This window comes from Bison bison, unplaced genomic scaffold (genome assembly GCF_000754665.1).
Source record: "Bison bison bison isolate TAMUID 2011002044 unplaced genomic scaffold, Bison_UMD1.0 scf7180017864224, whole genome shotgun sequence".
Taxonomy (NCBI): Eukaryota; Metazoa; Chordata; class Mammalia; order Artiodactyla; family Bovidae; genus Bison; species Bison bison.
The window spans coordinates 4,275,958-4,288,448 of record NW_011494796.1 but is presented as its reverse complement, the minus strand read 5'-3'; the positions used below and the strand labels follow the sequence as shown (position 1 = coordinate 4,288,448).

At 42.3% G+C, this 12,491-nt stretch overlaps 1 pseudogene; it reads right to left on the bottom strand.

Annotated features, from left to right (window-relative positions):
• LOC104992851 overlaps nt 1-12,268 on the bottom strand; it is a 70,081-nt pseudogene extending 57,813 nt beyond the window's left edge.
• Nucleotides 12,269-12,491: the final 223 nt, after the last annotated feature.

The following is a 12,491-nucleotide window of genomic DNA, read 5'->3' as shown; positions in this document are numbered from 1 at the left end:
ACAGTCTCTTTTGTTTCTTTTGCATTTATTTCTGCCCTAATTTTTAAGATTTCTTTCCTTCTACTAACCCTGGGGTTCTTCATTTCTTCCTTTTCTAGTTGCTTTAGGTGTAAAGTTTAGGTTATTTATTTTACTTTTTTCTTGTTTCTTGAGGTGTCCCTGTATTGCTATGAACTTTCCCCTTAGGATTGCTTTTACAGTGTCCCACAGGTTTTGGGTTGTTGTGTTTTCATTTTCATTCATTTCTATGCAAATTTTGATTTCTTTTTTGATTTCTTCTGTGATTTGTTGGTTATTCAGCAGCGTGTTGTTCAGCCTCCATATGTTGGAATTTTTAATAGTTTTTCTCCTGTAATTGAGATCTAATCTTACTGCATTGTGGTCAGAAAAGATGCTTGGAATGATTTCTATTTTTTTGAATTTACCAAGGCTAACTTTATGGCCCAGGATATGATCTATCCTGGAGAAGGTTCCATGTGCACTTGAGAAAAAGGTGAAATTCATTGTTTTGGGATGAAATGTCCTATAGATATCAATTAGGTCTAACTGGGTCTATTGTATCGTTTAACGTTTGTGTTTCCTTGTTAATTTTCTGTTTAGTTGATCTATCCATAGGTGTGAGTGGGGTATTAAAGTCTCCCACTATTATTGTGTTATTGTTAATTTCTCCTTTCATACTTGTTAGTGTTTGTCTTACATACTGTGGTGCTCCCATGTTGGGTGCATATATATTTATAATTGTTATATCTTCTTCTTGGGTTGATCCTTTGATCATTATATAGTGACTTTCTTTGTCTCTTTTCACAGCCTTTGTTTTAAAGTCTATTTTATCTGATATGAGTATTGCTACTCCTGCTTTCTTTTGGTCCCTATTTGCATGGAAAATCTTTTTCCAGCCCTTCACTTTTAGTCTGTATGTGTCCTCGGTCTTGAAGTGGGTCTCTTGTAAACAACATATGTATGGGTCTTGTTTTTGTATCCATTCAGCCAGTCTTTGTCTTTTGGTTGGGGCATTCAACCCATTTATGCAATCCCACTGCTGAGCATACACACTGAGGAAACCAGAAGGGAAAGAGACACGTGTACCCCAATGTTCATCGCAGCACTGTTTATAATAGCCAGGACATGGAAGCAACCTAGATGTCCATCAGCAGATGAATGGATAAGAAAGCTATGGTACATATACACAATGGAGTATTACTCAGCCATTAAAAAGAATACATTTGAATCCATTCTAATGAGGTGGATGAAACTGGAGCCTATTATACAGAGTGAAGTAAGCCAGAAGGAAAAACACCAATACAGTATACTAACGCATATATATGGAATTTATAAAGATGGTAACAATAACCCGGTGTACGAGACAGCAAAAGAGACACTGATGTATAGAACAGTCTTATGGACTCTGTGGGAGAGGGAGAGGGTGGGAAGATTTGGGAGAATGACATTGAAACATGTAAAATATCATGTAAGAAACGAGTTGCCAGTCCAGGTTCGATGCACGATACTGGATGCTTGGGGCTAGTGCACTGGGACGACCCAGAGGGATGGTATGGGGAGGGAGGAGGGAGGAGGGTTCAGGATGGGGAACACATGTATACCTGTGGTGGATTCATTTTGATATTTGACAAAATAATACAATTGTGTAAAGTTTAAAAATAAAATAAAATAAAAAAAAACATTCTGAAAAGCTAGAGAGTGCTCTTAAATCTAGAAATCTTTCTAAAAAATCCATATTTCCTTCTTATCTTTAACATTTAGATTCATTGTCTATAGAATTAATTTTGCACATAGTGCAGGAATGGGCAAAGATACATTTTCCATATGTATCTCCAATTGAACCAGTACTATTTACCAAAAGTAATTGTACCAGTTATCAGTTCATCGCCTCTCAGCCCCCAGTGCACCTTGCAGTGCTCTCTGCAACAGCAGACAGAGCTCTTTAGGCGGCTCTCCGTTAAGGGGGCAGCATGGTAAACTTCAGCTTCCCTCATAGCTAATTCGGTAAAGAATCTGCATGCAATGCAGGACACCTGGGTTCGATCCCTGGGTCGGGAACATCCCCTGGAGAAAAAAATGGCAACCCACTCCAGTATTCTTGCCTGGAGACTCCCATGGACAGAGGAGCCTGGTGGGCTACAATCTATGGGGTCGCAAGAGTCCACACAGCTGAGCGACTAAAGAGAGCGAGAGAGAGGGGGTAACCTTTCTCAGCAGAGACAGCTGGAGGGAGACCACCAGGGGAAGGGGCTGTCCTGCACCTTCCAGGGGCTGTGCACCAAGTCAGCACTGCAATGGGGGACACCCAGCGATGCTCACCTAAGCCACACGGCCAGGACACGTTTTCCTCGGCAACGTGTTAACCCCAGCACAGCCTGCTTCTCCCCTCCCCGTGGCTTTCTTGGAGACAGCACAATCCTGGCCTCCCATCTTCATCAGCACCTCCACTCCTCCTGCACGCTTCCCTCCCAGCTTCCAGCTGTGGCTCGTCTGCTTCCCAAGGTTGCTTTCTGCTGGCTCAGCAACCATGGTCCAGCTCTGCTCTAGGCAAGGCCTGGAACTTCTCCACCAGGGGTGGGAGCTAGGCTGGGACCTGGGACCCTCTACTGGAGTGCTTGCACTTGCACATAGATGTCTCTTCCATCTATATTCCAGCACTGGAAAACCGAGAAGCTACAAGGGACTCAAAATAACTGTATACAGGTGCAAATGCAGCAATTATGAGCAATAAGATTCGAAAAGCCCACAAATCAACTGCCCCTTCTAAGTGCCAGGAGCATGATTCCTGTTTACAGCACCGCCACAAGGGTGTGAGAAGACCACCTAAACCATTCCTCTGGCCAGGCCCACCAATGCCCCCACCCTCAGCCCATTTAAAGAACCACCCCACTCTCCTCCAAGACCCAGTTAGGCACCTGTTAACATGTTCTCATGGTGAAGTCTTACCTGAATTGCTCATCAGACCTCTTCATTTCTACTGATTAGAGTCCAAGGACCATGGTTGATAACACTTTGAAGTTTATTCCTCCTTGGGCACTCTTCCTCAGTCCTAGGGTTCCATTGTAAGTTATATTTTCTCTTTTATCATGGCTTAATAGTATAGCTTTATATTAAACTTCCCTTGTTTAAATCACGTGTGGTTTCTGTTCCCGATTGGACACTAACTGATACACTACCATCACTTCCTATTGCCGTGTGGCATAGGTCCCTAGATCTGTGTTGGTGATTTCGTGGAGTCTGTTCTGCTTCATTTGTCTTTGTCTGTCCCTCAGCCCCTGCTTTATCATTCATTTTACAGTATTTTCAGAGGCTTCCTGGCTGGTTCACTGGTTGAGAGTTCGCCTGCCAATGCAGGGGACACGGATTCAATCCCTGGTCCAGGAAGATCCTACATGCCTCAGGGCAACTGAGCCTGGGCACCACAATAAGAAAAGCCCCCAGGATGAGAAGCCCACCTACTACAGCCTGAGAGTCCACACACAGCAACGAAGCCCCAGCACAGCCAAAAATAAACAAACCAGTTAATTTAAAAATATTTTCAAATTTTTGTTTGTAATTTTTGAACCTGGGTTATTTATAACTATAGTCTTTAATTTCTAGGCAGCTGGACATTTTCTAATATACTATAGTTACTGTTTTCTATGAACAAGAACATACTCTGTCCTGTCACACAGAAATATACTGTGGCTTTCTTTCTGGCCCAGCATGTAGTCGATTTTGATTTGTGTATTTGACGAGAATGTTAACATTTTACCAAATGTTCTCAATGTGTTAATTAGATCGTTTGTTGATTGTCTTATTCAGATCATCTGTACCTGAATCTTTTTTTAATATTTTGTGGTCTGCTGCTTCTGTTATTAAAAGAGGTGAGTTTTAGTCTTCCACTAAAGTGAATTTGCATTTTAGTTTTGGAAAATTTTTCTGTAGTAAATTATTTTCCATGATTCTAGTTCAAACTTTCTATGTGCTTATATTTAAAGTGTATCCCTTGTAAGCAGCTTAAGGATCAGTCTGTATCTGGCTCACCTCAGGCCCTAGAATGTAAACATGGAAACTGCTTCTGGCCTTTCCTCTGAGAGCTTGGTGGGTCTTTGTCTCAACCCTAAGGTACTACAGGAATGTCCTCTCCATTTTTTCACTGATTTTAGCTTAGCATTTTCTTCTGTGCAGTTTAACAATTTGACCAGTTCTTACCAGGTCTTCTTGTTGGGCTCTGCTGTCATCAGAGGATGTGAGAGCTCCCCCTTCTGGTCTTCTATCCTATTTAATTGAGGTTTCTGTTTATTAATTTTTTTTTTAACAGAAGATAGGAAAGGAGGGAGAATTCAGCAAACCATAAACAAAGTAAAAAGGCAACCAAATATATGCAAATGAAGTGACCAATAAGGGATTAATCTCTAAAATATACAACAGCTCATGCAGCTCAATAACAAAAACAAACAACCCAATCAAAAAATGGGCAGAAGATCTAAATAGACGCTTTTCCAAAGATAGCCATAAAGCACGTGCAAAGATGCTTAGTATCACTAATTAGTAGAGAAATGCAAACCAAAACTCCAATGAGGTGATCAGCTCACATTGGTCAGAGAGGGTACCTACCTGCTAAGTTGCTTCATTGTCTGACTCTTTGTGACCTCATGGACTGTAGCCCACCAGGCTCCTCTGTCCATGGGATTCTCCAGGCAAAAATACTGGAGTGGGTTGCCATGCCCTCTCTCCTCCAGGGGATCTTCCCAATCCAGGTATCAAACCCATGTCTGTTAAGTCTCCTGCATTGGCAGGTGGGTTCTTTACCACTAGCGCCACCAGAGTGGCCACCATCAAAATATCTTCAAACAATATATGCTGGAGAGGGTGTGGAGAAAAAGGAACCCTCCTAAAGTGCTAGTGAGAATGTAAATTGGTACAGCCACAATACAGAACATTATAGAGATCCCTTTAAAAAACTAAAAACAGAAGTACCATATGACCTCACAGTCCCACTACCAGGGATAAATCTAAAGAAAATCATTATTCATAACGATACATGCACCCAAATGTTCAGTGAAGCACTGTTTACAGTAGACAGGAGACAGAAGCAGCCTAAATGTCCATCGACAGAGGAATAGATAAAGAAGATGTGGTACATATATACAATGGAATATTACTCAGGCATAAAAAGATCAAAATAATGCCATTTGCAGCAACATGGATGGACCTAGAGATTTTCATACTGAGTGAAGTAAGTCAGAGAAAGAAAAACGTCATATGCTATTGCTTGTATATAGAACCTTAAAAAATGGACAAAGTAACTTATTTCCAGAACAGAGAGAGAATCGTGATGTAGAAAACAATTTTATGGTTAACATAATTTTATGGGAGCTGAATGGGGGAGAAGGATAAAATGGGGCATTGGGATTGACATATACACACTACTATATATAAAAGGTCACACAGAGTCGGACGCGACTGAAGTGACTTAGCAGCAGCAGCATATATAAAATATTGTGGCTTGGCCAAAAAGTTCATTCAGGTTTGTGATAGTGTACAAAAACCCGAACAAACATTTTGGCCAACCCAGTAAAGTGAAAGTTGTTCAGTCTTGTCCAGTTCTTTGTGACCCCCTGGACTATAGCCTGCCAGGCTCCTCTGTCCATGGAATTCTGCAGGACAGAATACTGGAGTGCGTAGCCATTCCCTTCTCCAGGGGGTCCTCCCAACCCAGGGATAGAATTCCAGGTCTCCCGCATTGCAGGTGGATTCTTTACCATCTGAACAACCAGGGAAGCCCGAGTAGCTAACTACTATATAGCATAGGAAACTGTACTCAATACTCTACAATGACCTATGTGGGAAAAACATCTAAAAAAGGGTGGATATATAAAACTGATTCCCTTTGCTGTACAGCAGAAACTAAAATCAACTATACCCCAATACGAATTTTTTTTTAAACTGAAAATAAGATTACAGAGAATTTATAACAAATATAACTATGGAATTAACATGAAATAAAAGTCTTCTGGAGTAAATAAATGCACTTCTCCCTGTTCTTCCCACTAAGCACAGTTATAACCTCTGGATACTATACATCAAATGAGAGCAAGAAGACACTGAGAGGTGGAGAAAAGCAGTCAGCCTGGCTGGGACCGCAGGACCGAAGAACAACACAGAGGCAGGTTTCTTGGGTTTTCTTTCTGCCTCCTGTGTCCAACAGTGGGAGCTGGAGAAGCCAGCTATCCAGAAATAGCAACACAGAGAGCCCCCCAAAAAGCCTGCTCTCTCCGTCTAGAACATGAGGGAAGGGGCAGCCTAGCAAGACGGAACACTTCTAGGTGATAACTCCCCTACTCCAGTCAAGCACTGTGGAAAAAACAAGGGCCTCACCCTACTCCTGTAACCAAAATATAAGAGGGGCCTAGACGCTCACAAGTTGTGACAAGACATACCCCCACCCGCAATGGGTTGGTGGTGTCAGACATGCTGGAGTGGGGAGCTGAGACTTTTATAGCTTGAGACTCACAACAGTGAGTCCTTATCCCACTCTGCAGTGTCAATGTCAGAGTATGGAAGCACCAGGGTGGTGTTTGTGTCAGCGAACATCTAGTGGGGACCCTGAGGTCTTACAGTAACGGGGCACCTTCTGTCCCTGGGTGTCAGCACAGGCAAAGTAGGGTCGCTGAACTTCTACCTCCAGCAGGCAGTAAGTAGGCACTGATAAGACAGAAGACCTGAATAAAAGCTAGTGTCTCATAACACAATACTCACAGTGTTCAGGATTCAATTGAAAATCATTGTCAGAAAATCTCAACTTGAATGAGAAAATACAATCAACAAACACCAATTTTGAGAAGATGCAGAAGTTGGAATTATGTGACAAGGAATTTTAAGAAACTAATTTGGAAGAAGATTTACAGTAGGTAGGGAAAAACGTATAGTACATCCTGTGTGCTCTGTACCCCTAATCCCACGAAGGTAGCATTTTGTGTGACTATAATATCAGATCCATGATACTGACATTAGTACAACCCACAGAGTTTATTAAGGTGTTGCCAGTTGTATAAACAATCATGTGCATGCGTGTGTGTGTGTGTGTGTGTGTGTGGTTCTGTGAAATTTGTCACATAGGAGCTTTGTGTATCTAGCATCTTGAGGTCCAGAACTGCTCCATCACCACAAGGCTCCCTTGGGCTACCCTTTTGGAGCCAACCCTCCCTCAAATCCTAACTCCTAGAAACCACTCATTGGTTTCTCATGTCTATAATTACATTAGTTTAAGAGACCTGGGTTGGATCCCTTGGATTGGGAAGATCCCCTGGAGAAGGGAAAGACTACCCTCTCCAGTATTCTGACCTGGAGATTCCATGGACTGTATAGTCCATGGGGTTGCAAAGAGTCAGACAAGACTAAGCGACTTTCATTTTCAAGAATATTATAGAAATGGAATCATTCAGTATGTAACTTTTGGAGATTGGTTTTTCTCACTCAGCATAATTTCCTTAAGATCTTGATTGTTGTGTGTAGTTTATTCCTTTTTATTACTGAATAGAATTCCATGATACAGATGTACAAATTTGTTTAATCATTCATCCCTTGAAGAACAACTGAATTGTTTCCAGTTGGAGTTATTTTTTTTCTTTAAACATCTTTATAGAGCAGCATCCAAACTCCAGATCCAGTGGCCAAGGAGACCTATTTTGCTGTGGGTACCAGCTGGGGCATGCAGGCGGCTCAGGCTTCCCACTCTTCTGTTTAGAGACGAGGGTGGTGGGCGCGTTTCATCTTTGGCTTCCACAATGCTCACGTCCTCAGGCAGAGGCTTCTTAGGACCAGTCTTACCAGCTGGGTCCCAAGGCAGCATGCTCTTTCCCTTGACGCCCGGCACACCCTGTCTGAGCAGCATAGTGCAGACAGCAGGCTCAACATAGTAGTTAACAGGTCCCCACTGTGGCTCATGAGGCCATCTGCGTGGGCTTAGCCATGCGTGGATTTAGCCCTCTGTCCTCAGAGTTTCCCAGACACTACCGCCTCGCAGCCTTTGGCCCCCCTCTCCAGGAGGAGCTGCAGCGTACCACAGCAGGCCCGCCGCACAGGAAGTGGAGGACCGACCAGTCTATAACACAGAGACTCTGCCTGGGAATGGCATACAGACCTTCTGTGGCTCCCTTTTCAGCATAAAGCTCTACTCTGCCGTCAGGGAAGCCAAATTTCTTCTGAACCACAGCAGTCAGTTCCCGGAATCCACCGGCCCTTCTCACCAAGAACATTCTGTGTCCTGGTGGCCAAGATAAGGATTTCTGTCCTGGTTGGTGTAACATGGACCTCACCTCAACCAGCTCCTCAGTGAAAGACTCATTCAGTTCACCTTTGAAGATGCCATCAGTGACGAACTTCCTCTTCTTAGCCCCAGTTGGAGCTATTACTGATAAATCTACTGTGCACACTTATATATATATATATTTGTGTGAATTGAAGCTTCCATTTCTCAGGGATAAATGCTCAAGTGCAGTTCGTGATTCGTATGGTAGTTACCTCTTCAGTTTGTTTTTTGTTTTTTAATTGCTAAACTGTTTTCCAGAGTGGATGTTTATTTTACATTCCTACAAGCAATAAATGAGTGATGAAGTCTCTCTGCCTATTCAGCATTTGGTGTTATCAATATTTTTTATTTTAATTATTTTGGAAGTTGTGTAGCAATATCTCATTGTAGTTTGAATTTGTAAATTCAAATGACTACTGATATTGAACTTCTTTACCTGTGCTTGTTTTCCATCTATATATCCTCATGAATAGAAATATCTGTTCATAACTTTTCCCCATTTTCTAATTCAATTGTTTTTTTGACATTGAATTTTGAAAGTTATTTGTGTATTCTGCATACAAGTCCCTTTTCAAATATATGATTTGCAAAATTTTTTCTTAGTCTGTAGATATGCTTACCTTTTCATCCTCTTAACAAAGTCTTTTACAGAGCAAATATTTTAATTTTGATGAGGTATAATTTATCAATATTTTTCCCTTATGGATCATACTTTTGGTGTCAAGTGTAAGAATTCTTTATCTAGCACAAGAACCTCAAGACTTTCTCCCATTTTTTTTTTTTCTCTAACAGTTTTTATTTTACACTTTTAAGTCTGTGATTCATATAGACATGATATTTGGGTTGAGGCTCATTTAATGTCTCGTTTCTCTAGCACACTTTCTTGAAAATGCTATCTTTCCTTGTTTAAATGGCTTTTCACCTTTGTCAAAATAAGTTGGACATATTTGTGTAGATGAATTTCTGGGATCTCTCTTTGGTTCCATTAATCTTTGTGTCTATCCCTTGCCAGGCTTCACTGGTGACTCAGATGGTAAAGAATCCACCTGCAATGCAGAGCCCCAGGTTCAATCCCTGGGCCATGAAGATAGTCTGGAGAAGGGAAGTTCAGTTCAGTTCAGTTCAGTCACTCAGTCGTGTCCGACTCTTTGCGACCCTGTGAATCGCAGCATGACAGCCTCCCTGTCCATCACCAACTCCTGGGGTTCACGCAAATTCATGTCCATCAAGTCAGTGATGCCATCCAGCCATCTCATCCTCTGTTGTCCCCTTCTCCTCCTGCCCCCAATCCCTCCCAGCATCAGGGTCTTTTCCAGGGTCAGCTCTCCCCATGAGGTGGCCAAAGTATTGGAGTTTCAGCTTCAGCATCAGTTCTTCCAATGAACGCCCAGGACTTATCTCTTTCAGGATGGAGTGGCTGGATCTCCTTGTAGTCCAAGGAACTCTCAAGAGTCTTCTCCAACACCACAGTACAAAAGCATCAATTCTTCGGCGCCCAGCTTTCTTCACAGTCCAACTCTCACATCCATACATGACCACTGGAAAAACCCATAGCCTTGACTAGATGGACCTTTTTTGGCAAAGTAGTATCACTGCTTTTCTCTATGCTATCTAGGTTGGTCATAACTTTCCTTCCAAGGAGTAAGCATCTTTTAATTTCATGGCTGCAGTCACCATCTGTAGTGATTTTGGAGCCCAGAAAAAGAAAGTCTGACACTGTTTCCACTGTTTCCCCATCTAGTTCCCATGAAGTGATGGGACCGGATGCCATGATCTTCGTTTTCTGAATGTTGAGCTTTAAGCCAACTTTTTCACTCTCCTCTTTCATTTTCATCAAGAGGCTTTTGAGTTCCTCTTCACGTTCTGCCATAAGGATGGTGTCATCTGCATATCTGAGGTTATTGGTATGTCTCCCGGCAATCTTGATGCCAGCTTGTACTTCTTCCAGCCCAGCATTTCTCATGATGTACTCTGCATATAAGTTAAATAAGCAGGGTGACAATATACAGCCTTGACGTACTCCATTTCCTATTTGGAACCAGTCTGTTGTTTCATGTCCAGTTCTAAGTGTTGCTTCCTGACCTGCATACAGATTTCTCAAGAGGCAGATGAGGTGGTCTGGTATTCCCATCTCTTTCAGAATTTTCCACAGTTTATTGTGATCCACACAGTCAAAGGCTTTGGCATAGTCAATAAAGCAGAAATAGATTTTTTTCTGGAACTCTTGCTTTTTCGATGATCCAGCAGATGTTGGCAATTTGATCTCTGGTTCCTCTGCCTTTTCTAAAACCAGCCTGAACATCTGGAAGTTCACGGTTCATGTACTGGTGAAGCCTGGCTTGGAGAAGGGAATGAGAGAGCTAGTTCTTAGGTAGGTAGATAAGGAGTCTAGGGCTCTTGAGGAGGAGTAAAGGACAAACTTTTTTTTCTACTCTCCTTTTTCTTAGTCATGTAAGATTTTTTTTCTTGAACTCTGAGTTGTTATGGCAACAATCTATTTCTTCTAAGACTAACTTTCTTTAAGCCCAGAGCTAATTATTACACAATAAAACAACTCATCTTACTCAGAGGTATGTTTTTCCTTAAACTCTGTACTAACAGCACAATTGCACTCATCTCACACGCTAGTAAAGTAATGCTCAAAATTCTCCAAGCCAGGCTTCAGCAATATGTGAACCGTGAACTTCCTGATGTTCAAGGTGGTTTTAGAAAAGGCAGAGGAACCAGAGATCAAATTGCCAACATCTGCTGGATCACGCAAAAAGCAAGAGAGTTCCAGAAAAACATCTATTTCTGCTTTATTGACTATGCCAAAGCCTTTGACTGTGTGGATCACAATAAACTGTGGAAAATTCTGAAAGAGATGGGAATACCAGACCACCTCATCTGCCTCTTGAGAAATCTGTATGCAGGTCAGGAAGCAACAGTTAGAACTGGACATGGAACAACACACTGGTTCCAAATAGGAAAAGGAGTACATCAAGGCTGTATATTGTCACCCTGTTTATTTAACTTATATGCAGAGTACATCATGAGAAACGCTGGACTGGAAGAAACACAAGCTGGAGTCAAGATTCCTGGGAGAAATGTCAATAACCTCAGATATGCAGATGACACCACCCTTATGGCAGAAAGTGAAGAGGAACTAAAAATCCTCTTGATGAAAGTGAAAGTGGAGAGTGAAAATGTTGGCTTAAAGCTCAACATTCAGAAAACGAAGATCATGGCATCCGGTCCCATCACTTCATGGGAAATAGATGGGGAAACAGTGGAAACAGTGTCAGACTTTCTTTTTCTGGGCTCCAAAATCACTGCAGATGGTGATTGCAGCCATGAATTTAAAAGACCCTTACTCCTTGGAAGGAAAGTTATGACCAACCTAGATAGCATATTGAAAAGCAGAGACATTACTTTGCCAACAAAGGTTCGTCTAGTCAAGGCTATGGTTTTTCCTGTGGTCATGTATGGATGTGAGAGTTGGACTGTGAAGAAGGCTGAGCGCCGAAGAATTGATGCTTTTGAACTGTGGTGTTGGAGAAGACTCTTGAGAGTCCCTTGGACTGCAAGGAGATCCAGCCAGTCCTTTCTAGAGATCAGCCCTGTGATTTCTTTGGAAGGAATGATGCTAAAGCTGGAACTCCAGTACTTTGGCCACCTCGTGTGAAGAGTTGACTCATTGGAAAAGACTCTGATGCTGGGAGGGATTGGGGGCAGGAGGAGAAGGGGACGACAGAAGATGAGATGGCTGGATGGCATCACTGACTCAATGGAGGTGAGTCTGAGTGAACTCCGGGAGTTGGTGATGGACAGGGAGGCTTGGTGTGCTGCGATTCACAGGGTCGCAAAGAGTCGGACACGACTGAGCGACTGATCTGATCTGATCTGAACAGTTGTATAACATCAATGTATCTTGCTCGAGGACACGTTTCTTCTTAAGAACCTTCTGACTAATCCTGTTATCTTAAGATGCATGTTGCCGGAGTGGGTTTGTTAAGACCTTTCTATTGTTAATAACCAACTGAAAAAGTATGTAAAGACAGGCCTGATAAGACAGGCCAGTGGGGCGCTCTCTGCCCCTTCGATGTCTGTGTCAAACACTCTCTCTGTCCCTTTTTCACTGTGATAAAACTTTTGCCACATGAAGCTCTAAGCGCCTTAAGCCTTGTCTCTGGTCCCAAAGCTAATTTTTCTTCTT